Below are 13,158 nucleotides of genomic sequence, written 5' to 3'. Positions count from 1 at the left end.
CGGCCCATAACATGTAATGCCTCCCGGCCTGAAACATATAACGCCTTCCGGCCCATATCATAACGATTGACAACTACCCGGACTTCCATCCGATAAAAGGTTGGCCTTGGTGCCATAAACCCTAGCGATATAGTGAGGATAACTCACCTCGAAACTCTCGACTGAACAGATAGCTCAAGCTGCTCCAATCACTGATACGGTCTCCACCTCCGGACAGCCACCAATGCACTGAACTCAACAATAATCAACAATAACCAAAATACCCCTGGAACCACTGGTCAACCCTTGGTCAAATACAAGGTCAAAGTCAACCCCTGACTGACCCTAATCGCCGAGTCAACCCTATGACTCGCCGAGTCCCCATACTCAGAACTTCACTCAATCCGCGATTTAACTCGCCGAGTCACCCCGAGACTCGCCGAGTTCAACAACTCTGAGTCCACTCGCCCTCAACTCACCGATTCTCTAAGATTCCCTTTCTACTCGTCGAGTATCCCCCTTGACTCAACGAGTTCCTCTTGGAAGAATCGCAGGGCCACCCCGACTCAACTCGCCGAGTCTGAAGAACAACTCGGCGAGTCCTAGTTAATCTTCAAGCTACTCGTCGAGTCTGTTCATCTGACTCGGCGAGTCCATGCCATGCAACCACTCAAACTGCTTTTTAAGGTCAGATCTGCTTTGGCAATTCATAGGTTTGGCCTTCCTAGACCGGTTCATCACGTAAAGTCCTTATTTCGGTGCTCATAATACACCCCATGACTCATAATTCACATTTTGACCTAAGGCATAAGGATTCCAATCCAAAACCTCCATTAATTCCCGAAAAGCTCAGGCATGGGACATTCTGGACTTCCAAGAGTCCCAATATAGGGTTCCAATCGCTTGGGGGACTAAGGAAGCACTCAATCTAGCCACAAAAGGGTTCCATAAACCCTAAATCCATATACACACCAATATAGAAGGGAACAACTCGAAAATATTACCTGAATAACGTTGCTCTGTGTCCCCAACCCTCAGAATATGGCTTCTCCTGTTGTTCTCTTAACCAAGCCTCCTCCTCCTTGCACAATAACACTTCCAAGATCAATAATGGTCTTCTACCTTGTTCCAGATGCTCACAATCGAATTAGGGTTTCTCTCAAAGGACTAGGGTGAACAATGACGGCCATAAGGCCCCTGATATATGTCCCAAACCAAGACGGTTAGGGTTTCGCTAAACAGCGCGGACTCGCCGAGTCCATATCCGGACTCGTCGAGTCCAGTTGCGAACCCGCGACCAGATCTGCGATCCTACTCGGCGAGTCTGATCTCCAACTCGCCGTGTCCCCTCTTAAAACACCCAAAATCATAAATATAACAATACCTGGAATTCCGGGCTGTTACAATTCTCCCCCACTTATATTAGGCTTCGCCCTCGAAGCGTACAGCAACTCAACTCCAAGGATATTCCCACAATGCTCCATCGGGCCTTAACCGGCCCAGGTCTCTCAAGGCATAAATATCGAAACTCGAACATACATTCCCCTCCTTCACGGTGTCCTGATCACCATCTCGAACCGGGCATCGACTGTACCCCTGATCATCACTCTCAATAACCGAGAATTACCCAAGATGCAACTCTGCTCTAAATCGCAACGATCACTCGACCCATAAGAGCTAGAAAACCCTGAACCATCGAATCCCCAATCTGAGTTCCACTTTATCCATTCCACGACGACGGAATGACCCATCCTCAATCTCAGAGCAACTCTCACGAGTTCCCCTCTTGCAACCGCATACACATGCTGGACTAGCTCCTACACCCTCAGGTTGGGAAAACCTGACGCACTGATACTATCCTCAAACATCTCCCAGAATGAATCACTAATATACACCCCATACCCTGATCAGAATCACACTGAGAGTTCAAGACTCTCTCTCTCTCTTTACATCCCTCCCGAGCCTTTTGGCTCTACACTTGCGGATTTCCCTCCGCGACCTCAGCGGTCATTCCAAACCGGATGAGCTTCTAATCCACTGCCGCAAGCACGCTGCTCACTAACCATACTCGAATTTCTCTAACATAACTCTGCTCTGCCACTTTCACTTCCGTGAACTTGCACTCCCTCTCGGAGTTACACACCTCTTACCTTTCTCTCTTCCTTTACCAAGGAATCCACCCGGCTACAATGTCACTTCGACAAATGCCATGGTGCTTGCCCGATGCTACACCACCCTTAGCGTGTCCGCTATCCATCCAATACACTTATTCTGACTCTCCTCGCAGGGACTCTCAAGCCCATGCACTACCTCAACTAAACAAGATCGCTACCCGGGGCCAGACCTTCCATTGCAAACACACTGCAACATACACAATCCGCAATCTCAAACTGATCCAACAATACCAGCAGAGTCTCCAGCATGACTGGACCGACTCACATAACACATATTAGCCACTCGAGGCTATATCTCTGTGGGTCCGTACACCCAAACTCTGCGAACCCTCAGGTTCTAACTCTGGGAACCTTCCGGTTCCAACTCTAGAACATGCACAACATAAATCCCGTGGGATTAATGCAGTACAACCCATCACGTACATCAAGCATACAATTACTCTAATCACGTAACCCCGGTTACCTACTCAAAATTGATCCCGGCCTGCTTCCAGGCCTCCACGATCAAATGCCCTAGGTCTGTATCCCGCCCCGCATACCCAACACTCGCTCTTGTCAGCCTATACTCTGAGCTGACAGAACACGGCTGAATCCCAACAGCTAAGCACCCTCACATACTCATCGATCTCCCGGAGAATTTTCCAATTCTCCCCCACTTAAAGCACTGACTAACAACCACCAGTCGCCAACAACGACCTTCCAAAACAACTCTACACAAAGAGAACACTTACACACTGGCTGCTTCCCACAAGCATAAACAACCCTCAGAAAAACACATCTCCTCACTGATCAATCCGCTCAAAAGAATCTGATCTTAAATTATACATTCCATGATTGTAGATGCTACCCGACACTCAACCCAATGCCGCATCTCCACTAATAACCCTCACGAACGATAACCAACGATAGCACAAAACGCCAAACTATAATCATACCAACCCTCAGGGAACAACGGATACCACAACGAAAACCCGAAACACAAATCCATAACCATGCCAAACCCTTAAGGAACAACGGATACCAGGACGAAAACCCGAAACATAAATCCACACAAGGATACCAGCACAAACAATACACCACCATAATCGCAAGATAGCAAAACATCAAGAAAGAAACATACCCGCAGCTGCCTCCGACACTGCTCTGACCTCCTTTGCCGCAAGCTGATAAGCACGACCTTGAGCCCTTGGGGCTCCGCTCCATCCTGATCTCCTCCTGGAATCCTCAAAGTGGCCGGTGCTGGAGCCTGCACCGGTCCTGTAGAAAACTGTGGACAGTTGATCCTCAAATGTCAAACCTAACAATAATGATAACAAATCCTCAGATCCCGAACCGGCACTGACTGCCGACAATCCCGCACATAGTGCTCCTCCTTTCCGCACTTGCGGCATGCACCACCGGACCAACAAACTCCGGTATGACCCATCCCACACTTCCCACAAGTGTGGCTGCTCAGATTCCCCACTCTACCATCAACGGTCCTGGACCGTTTCGGTGCCGGCTGCGACTGCATCGGAGCCTGCCTCAGCTTACGCAACTGCAACTCAACCTCTAACTCACGCCGCATGGCGGCCTCCTGCAACTCCAACAAGGTCTCGTACCTCTGCGCAGACACGAACTGTCTGATATCCCCCTTGAGCATACTCAGATATCGGGACGTCTGAGCTTGCTCCGAAACGAACTCAGGGCAAAACACCGCCCTCTCAGTGAACATCCTGATGATCTCAGTCACCGACTCCGAATAATGCTTCAGCTCAAGGAACTCCTTAGTCAATCTCTCCCTCTCATCCCGCGGAACATAGCGAGTGCTGAACATCTCTCTGAACTGATCCCATGAAACCGCAGCCCTCTGCGCATCGGAATATGACCCCGTGGTCAATCTCCACCAATCCTTTGCCCCGAGCCTCAACAGGTTCAGAGCACCCCTCACCCTCTGATCAGCAGGGCATAAACGCGTGGAGAAACACCCCTCCACGTCTGATAACCATCTCATAGCAACAATCAGGTCCTGAACTCCATCGAATGTGGGAGGCTTCATATAATAGAAATCCCGATACTGAAAACCCCGACTAGCTCCTCCCCTTACAGCCGCTGTAGCCGCTGCAGCAGCCGTCTCTGCGAGAGCCGCATATTGCTCATCAAAATACTCAATCATGGCGGTCTTGATCGACCCAACAATTCCAGCAACTCAGCCTGGAACAATGCAGCAACCCCGTCACGTAGGATCTTGCGAATCCTCGCGTCCAACTCGCTCGTGCTCGTCTGGTCGATAACCTCAGACGGCACTGATCCACCCGGAACTCGCTCTCCAGCTCCCGATCCTGATCCGGATCCACTATCATCATGCCTCGAAACCTCCATACCGAAGACACCATACCAATCTCAGACACTTCCCACAATTCTGGGATCCAATTCTCGCAACCCAACCCTAGAGGTCATGGTTTCCCTGATACGCATATGGGTCCTGTGCTTTCAGTAGTACGGGCCCATACTACCTTCCACACCTACCCATATTTGTATGAAGTACTACCACAATACCCTAGAGAACATGCATAACAACTATCAACCCTCACCACTAGAGGAACACTTAGAATCTCCCATAAGGGACCCTAGGCTACAGGCATCACAAATCAGGCAACATTATCATGAATTCCTGAAGATCCCTAGCCTAACTCTAGCATGCTGTTCTATCAAGCCAAATAAAACAAATATCATGTATGGTATCTTGGGGTTACTTACTGGCTCCGGCTGATCGTACCTCCGCGTCCTCCTTTTACTTAATTTGAAAACCATTTTAATTTCTCTTTTTAAAACCCTCCTCGATTTGAGACTGGAGTCACACGAATGTTCCTCCAATTCACTCAAACCAAGGCTCTGATACCAACTTGTAACGACCAAAATTTCAAAACAATTAAAACTTTTCAAAAACCACTCATTTTAATAACGTTGATACAAAAAGGTTTTCAATACATTATTTAACAGAGTATTTCCCAGGTTCATTTCATAAAACACCAACGCGAGGAACGGTACGATCACGCCTTTGCCTTGCCACAGACTCCTGAGAACCTGAAACATAAAACCACAACTGTAAGCCCGAAAGCTTAGTGAGATACCCCCAAAATACCAACCACATATACGCCTTTCCAGGCCACGACATTCCGGTCCCAAAACATATCGCCTTCCGGCCCATAACGCAATGCCTTCCGGCCCATAACATATTGCCTTCTGGCCCATAACATATTGCCTTCCGGCCCATAACATATAAGCATACATATCATAACAGAACATAGAACGACCCTGCATACCGGGTCACATCAGGTCTAGCAATCATACGCATAATACATAATCATATAACAGTTCACAATCAGCAATCTATCAACAGACCACATAACATAACCTTACTCTATTCAAGATACCGGCCTTGCCGGTCACTAGCATAACTCACCCTATGAATCAATCAATATACTAATTGCACACATACGCCTTTCCAGGCCATGACCTTCCGGTCCACATAGCAATGCCTTCCGGCCCATAACATGTAATGCCTTCCGGCCTGAAACATATAACGCCTTCCGGCCCATATCATAACGATTGATAAATACCCGGACTTCCATTCGATAAAAGGTTGGCCTTGGTGCCATAAACCCTAGCGATATAGTGAGGATAACTCACCTCGAAACTGCCGACTGAACAGATAACTCAAGCTGCTCCAATCACTGATACGGTCTCCACCTCCGGACAGCCACCAATGCACTGAACTCAACAATAATCAACAATTACCAAAATACCCATGGAACCACTGGTCAACCCTTGGTCAAATACAAGGTCAAAGTCAACCCCTGACTAACCCTACTCGCCGAGTCAACCCTATGACTCGCCGAGTCCCCATACTCAGAACTTCACTCAATCCGCGATCTAACTCGCCGAGTCACCCCGAGACTCGCCGAGTTCAACAACTCTAAGTCCACTCGCCCTCAACTCACCGATTCTCTAAGATTCCCTTTCTACTCGTCGAGTATCCCCTTGACTCGACGAGTTCCTCCTGGAAGAATCACGGGGCCACCCCGACTCAACTCGCCGAGTCTGAAGAACAACTTGGCGAGTCCCAGTTAATCTTCAAGCTACTCGTCGAGTCTGTTCATCGGACTCGGCGAGTCCATGCCATGCAACCACTCAAACTGCTTTTTAAGGTCAGATCTGCTTTGGCAATTCATAGGTTTGGCCTTCCTAGACCGGTTCATCACGTAAAGTCCTTATTTCGGTGCTCATAATACACCCCATGACTCATAATTCACATTTTGACCTAAGGCATAAGGATTCCAATCCAAAACCTCCATTAATTCCCGAAAAGCTCAGGCATGGGACATTCTGGACTTCCAAGAGTCCCAATATAGGGTTCCAATCGCTTGGGGGACTAAGGAAGCACTCAATCTAGCCACAAAAGGGTTCCGAAAAACCCTAAATCCATATACACACCAACATAGAAGGGAACAACTCGAAAATATTACCTGAATAACGTTGCTCTGTGTCCCCAACCCTCAGAATATGGCTTCTCCTGTTGTTCTCTTAACCAAGCCTCCTCCTCCTTGCACAGTAACACTTCCAAGATCAATAATGGTCTTCTACCTTGTTCCAGATGCTCACAATCGAATTAGGGTTTCTCTCAAAGGACTAGGGTGAACAATGACGGCCATAAGGCCCCTGATATATGTCCCAAACCTGGACGGTTAGGGTTTCGCTAAACAGCGCGGACTCACCGAGTCCATATCCGGACTCGTCGAGTCCAGTCGCGAACCCGCGACCAGATCTGCGATCCTACTCGGCGAGTCTGATCTCCAACTCGCCAAGTCCCCTCTTAAAACACCCAAAATCATAAATATAACAATACCTGGAATTCCGGGCTGTTACAGGGCCTCTCTATGGGCCGAAAACCACACTTGAGTCTCAGTTAGACCGAGAACCCCTATTTAGGGCTTTAAAAAACTCTCAAGGTGAGCTTCATACCCCACTACTTTTCATGTTTTCATACTTTTTTTTTAGGGGGGGGGGGGGGGAACACAAGTCAAAGTTCGGTTAACCATTGGAAAATTGCATGGACCAATGTGTTATGTGTTTAACTTTTGGATTTTTGCTTGAACATGAAGTCTATCACCTAGATCTGTATAAAGATCATGAGATAAGTGTTGTTAACATATATATTGCTTGAAAACTGTAGATATGAGCCTATACACTTGAAAAATAGCATAAATGAGTCTTGTGTGCAAACATGTATAACATAAACTTAATTTCTAGCCTTCCACAGAAAAGTTATAGTCAATTTACAGACTGTTTTGACCACGTTGAATGTAATATTTTCAAAACTGTTTTACATGAAATAGTTCAGGTTTCTACCTTTCTAATGACTACTCTCACGTGTTTATACGATTTTCTACGATTTTTGGCGATTTTTACAAAACTGACTATCATTTCCGGAATAATTTCGGACCAGCCTGTGAAGATGAACATTTTCACACTGGTTTGAGGCAATTAAAAATTATGAGAAAAATTGTGAACAAAGTAGACTCAATTTCCAAACTCCCAGAGTTTACGGATAAAAAATTCGTCTAACGATGATTTTTCTATAATTTTCTAAAAACAGGGACAAAAAAGTCAAAAACCAGAAAATTATTTTAACATACTAAAAGTACTTATACTTTTGTTTAGATGTATGTTTAAAGGTTGTAACCTTTTGAAAGCACCCATACATGATAACTTTCATGCGCTTATATACTTGATTATATAAATATTTTCAATTACCCTAGATACACTCAAGTCGTTTTACAAGAAAGAGAAGTCATAGTTTACGTAAATCTGTTAAGGCTCTTGTGAGACTCTCCTTTAGTCATACCTACTTGGCGTACGCGATAAGTCCTGTTAGTTATAACTAGAGTCTCCTGGAAGGAGAGCGAGGTAATTGTGTATAGATCTATACGAGGTTGACACCCCCACACCTAGGCTATTCGCTACAACTAGACTAGGCCAGTCTAGTGTGACAAGTATTTTAAAGAAACCGATGTCTGAAAAACGTCAAGCCAGACGCTCTCTTCATTAGTATGGTTATAGCGACTCACATAGGGATTAACAACACTATTTTGGTTTACTGGAAGCTTTGTTTTGTTAGTTTTATTAAAAGAAATGAAACTATATACTAATTTCTGAACACTATTCATATTCATCATGGTCTTAGGGTTTAAGACTACAGTTCTCTATTAAGAAAATATTAGATTTTATGGTATATTCATTATTACTCTACAAGGACAAGACACATAGAGAATAACAACATTATTAGAATTTACAAAGAATTTACACTCTACTAGTTTATTTACAAAACACCAAACTATGTTTCATATAATATGTAAACTGATTTCACCACTCGGGTCTTAGGGTTTTAAGACCACAACACTTTTATATACAGAAAATATTGGATTTTCTAGTGATATACACTTTTCAAATATAAACAAATGATAATAAAGGAGAGAGGGAGAGAGAGAGAGAGAGAGAGAGAGAGAGAGAGGTGATAAGGGCTTATTCTTTTTATAAAAAAAGTAATAAAATAAATTTAAAAAATGTGAAAAAATAATTAAAAGGGCAAAACAGTCTTTTTAATTTTCGAGACTATAAAAGCAAATTTTTTTTTTAATTTTTTTAATTTTTTATTTTTATGATTTTAGAGTAATGGTGCAAGTTAGAAACATTTTGGACTCCAACCATATTTTTTATAAATCACAGAGAGAAATTGACAGTTTAATCTAAAATAATGTATATAACAAAAATATTGTTAATGGGAACTTGGAAGGGGTGATATGTTTGAATTTTATAAAAAAAAATAATAAATATGTTTAGAGTTAATATTTGAGTGTTAGTATTTATTATCATTTTATCCGAGAACAAAATCAAAAAATATATACTACAATGTCAAAATTTATTATATATTTATAATTTAATTATTTTCTAAATTATAATATATTTTACTTTTAATGTTACATTATATTTATTTTTCTTTATAATTCGAAGGTCAAGATCATTTGGACCGTGTCTTAGCTTCGTTTGTTTTGCTAGTTTCTTGCTAGCTAGTGGTTTTAATCAAAATTTGATATTGTTAAAACAACGTGATAAATATGATATCACAATTACCGTTTTCGGTTTTTAAATATCTACTTAATCAAATTCTTTACTTAACATAATGAAGGAGATAAAATTCCGATATATAATGCTTTTAATGATATATAATAGAGAAATTTACAAAAATAGCCATTTACACTAATGATATTACAAAAATAGCCAAAAAAAATCGAAATTACAAAAATAACCACCAATTTCGCAGATGAGAAGGTCCCATCTGCAAAATGGGCTTCTCATCTGCGAAAGTACAAGTGCCTAAAGCACAGTTGTGCTTTAGGCACTTGTACTTTCGCAGGTGGCCTTTTTTTTTTTAAATTTTTTGCTGTATATATAGGGGTTATTTCGCAAATGGAATAGGTCCATCTGTGAAATCCTCTGATTGTATCTGCGAAATCGTGTTTTTTTTTTTTTTAGGTTGACTATGAAATGGTTTGTTTTGACTACGAAATCAGGTTGCTATATAAATAGTTTTGTAGAAAAAATATCATTTTGGTTGTTATTTGTTTAGGAACTCTCTCTACAATTTTCTCAAAAAATGATTGAATATATGGTTTGTCTTGTAACCGGTGGGAGATGGCAAGTTAATGGAACTAATCTGGAATACATATGTCCACAGGGAGGTATTTCAGAACTTGCTTTGATATTTTCTGAGTATATTAGTTATAGTGATTTTGTATCTTTGGTAAGAAGCAAAATTGGTTTGTTAGACAAATATAGAATTAGTCTTCGTTTCCACCATCCTGAATTAAATTATTATATAGTTATAGTTGAAGACATGGATGTTAGAATGTTGATAAACGTAATAAAATGTAGTGGAGGAAGGGCTGTGAAAGTGTTTGTGGTGGTTGATGAAGTTGAGGAGGTTAATGGGGCTGGTGAAATTGGAAACCAAGTTGTTGGTAATTTATGCATTTATAAAGGGAGCAACGATCCGATAGGTACTTACAATACTCCTAGTGTACCTCAGTTTCACAGTGTTGCTGAAAATGTTAATGTTAGTTATTCACCTATTCACTATGTGGAACCTGAGAATTACAAGTTTGTTGGTGATGATGATGTTGGTGCATATCTTAATCATGTGGGTGGTCGTTGTGATGATGTTGCCGAACAAGAAGTTAAACTTATGAATAGGCGTGTGGTAGATAAAACAAAAAAGAAAAAAAAATCAAGTAAAAAAAATGAAAAAAAAATCATGTTTACGGGCATTATGTTGATGTTGGTGATGTATGTTTAGATATAAGCGAGCTACAAAGCAATTCCGATAGAGATGAGTTGGGTGATGAAGTTAAAGTTAAGTTTCCCGATAACCTTTTTCACGGTATGCCCCCTGTACCAGCATGGCCAGTTGATATTAATGAAGATATCCCAACACAGATGGTAGACATGAATCTTCAAAAGATTCAATGTGAGAGTATATTTAAGAACAAAGAACTTTTAAAGCGGTGTATTGGTAAAAAATGTCTTCGAGAAGGTTTCCAGACGAGGACAAGTAGATCCACCAAATCAAGGTATGAAGCTGTGTGTGTTTCGAAAAATTGTTCTTGGTTACTAAGAGCAAAAGCAATTAAAAATTCTGATGGTCTTTTCCAAGTGAACAAATTTGTTGATGTACACACATGTTCTTCAACATTGTTGCAACCTAATCATCGACAAGCAAACAAATATGTTTTGGGTGAATATGTTGCTGATGTTTTGGCTGAAGACTATAGTAGAGTGTATCGGGGAAAAGAAATTGTTAACGATATGAATGCTCAATTGAATATCAATATCTCATACCATTAGGCATGGCGTGCGAAGCAATATGCATTGTTGTCGTTAAGGGGTTCGAAAGAGGATTCTTTTACCAAACTTCCGGCGTATTGTCACAACTTGGCCAAACATAATCCGGGTACTGTCACACATATTAAAACAAATGTTGATGACCGCTTTGAGTTTCTGTACGTTGCACTCGGTTGCTCGGTTAGTATTATCATATTATATTAATTTTTAATTTATATTTTGGTGTATTTGAATAGATATACAATGTATGGTAGGTACGCGCTTTTGTTAATTTTTGTAAACCGACCCTAGTAGTAGATGGAGCTCACCTAAAGGGCGAGTTCAAAGGTACCATGTTACTTGCAGTTACTAAGGATGGACAAAACCAAATATTACCGGTTGCATATGGTATATGCAAAAATGAGTGTACCGATTCTTGGACATGGTTTTTTCAAAAACTACGTGATTGCATAGGAAATATGCAGGAACTTACAATTATATCTGATAGGTCTCTATCTATAGCAACATCCGTTGCCAACATTTTTCCTCACGCTCATCATGGAATATGTGGTGTCCATTTGTATTTCAACATAGTCTCTAGATTCGGCAAGAGTAAGACGGTTAAAGGAATTTTTTGGGAGGCGTGTAGGGCGTACACAGTTGATGCTTTTGATGCCGCCATGGATGTTATGAAAAAGACAAAAGAACCGGTATGGGAGTATTTGAAAAGTATAAATCCAGAAACTTGGTCCAGAGCACATTTTAAAGGGAACCGATACAATCTTATGTCATCCAACAGTGCGGAGTCTATAAATGCATTATCTAGACACGCGCGTAAGGTGCCAATACTTATGTTGATCGATTTTTTTCGTGCTACAATGCAACAATGGTGGTTTCAAAGACGTAACTTTGCAGGTATTAAGTAAATTTTTAATATTAATGTTTTATTAATTTTGATGTTATTGATCTTAACTTCTTCATTTTGGCTCTTTTTTAGCGGAAGCAACAACAATTCTTACCCCTTGGGCGGATGAAATTGTAAAAGAGAACAAGAAAAGTTTTAGCAAATGGGATGTTCGCATGATCTCTAATACGAAATGCGAGGTAAAAAAGGGGGCACAAAATGTGATTGTTGATTTCAAACATATGACATGTACATGTAGGCATTGGCAACTTGATGGGATACCTTGTGGTCATGTCATAAGATGTTTAACAGTGAACAATTACGAAGACTGCTCGAGGTATGCATTAAATGCTTACTTTACCGAAACACTGAGGAAAACATATGAGGAATCAATAAACCCTCTGCCAAAGCCATCCGAATGGGAGATCCCCGATGATTTGATGATTGTTAAGCCACCAATAATGGATAAACGTCAGCCAGGCAGGCCAAGAAACACAGACCGCATTCCATCCCAAGGCGAGGGTCCAATTATAAAAGAGTGTTCTACATGTGGTCAAATTGGACACACGAGAAATAATTGTACTGGAAGGGCGTTTGGTAGCGGAGCACGTCACATAATTTCTACTGCAGAAATGGCATTTAATATTGGTGGTTCAGCGAGTTGCTCACAAACCTATAACGCTGATTTTGATATAAAACATCCTTGAAATGAAGAGTATTGACGAGTTGTTAACTTATTATGTATTGTAATATTTTTATTAAATCTTACAAGACGTTGCTATGCTTTCATATTTTTGTTTAGTTTGTTGATTGTATCAATTAGTGAAGACTTTATATTAAAAAATATAGTTTGCAGATTTTTTAACAGTTACAACATGTTATTTAAAAAAACAACAAACGATCCTTTTGCAACCTAATCTGTAAGTAATTTTAAAACTCAGGGAACTGCAACGGGTACTTATCTTTCTCCATTGTTATATAGTCATCCCTAATTATCGTTTTGTCTTCGAAACGATCCTTTTTAACCATAATGTGTATCAACTGCTCATCCTTCTCAGCAAGCCGTTTTTCAGTGGTGTAAAAAAATGGTCTACCAAATCACAATAATAACAATCAACTTCGTTGCATGAGCAAATTTCGATTTTGTGAGAGGAAGTCATAATAAAGTCGATATTGTATTAA

The 13,158-nt window shown here is 41.4% G+C and overlaps 1 long non-coding RNA gene across 1 annotated transcript; it reads left to right on the top strand.

Annotated features, from left to right (window-relative positions):
- The first annotated feature begins 11,869 nt into the window (after positions 1-11,869).
- LOC145001493 (uncharacterized) lies at positions 11,870-12,777 on the top strand. Its single transcript, XR_013661622.1, has 2 exons — positions 11,870-11,987; positions 12,070-12,777. It is a non-coding gene; the product is annotated as an uncharacterized LOC145001493 (long non-coding RNA).
- Positions 12,778-13,158: the final 381 nt, after the last annotated feature.

This window comes from Lactuca saligna, chromosome 6 (assembly GCF_052625555.1).
Source record: "Lactuca saligna cultivar CGN05327 chromosome 6, ASM5262555v1, whole genome shotgun sequence".
Taxonomy (NCBI): Eukaryota; Viridiplantae; Streptophyta; class Magnoliopsida; order Asterales; family Asteraceae; genus Lactuca; species Lactuca saligna.
This window is presented reverse-complemented; position numbering and strand designations above follow the sequence as displayed.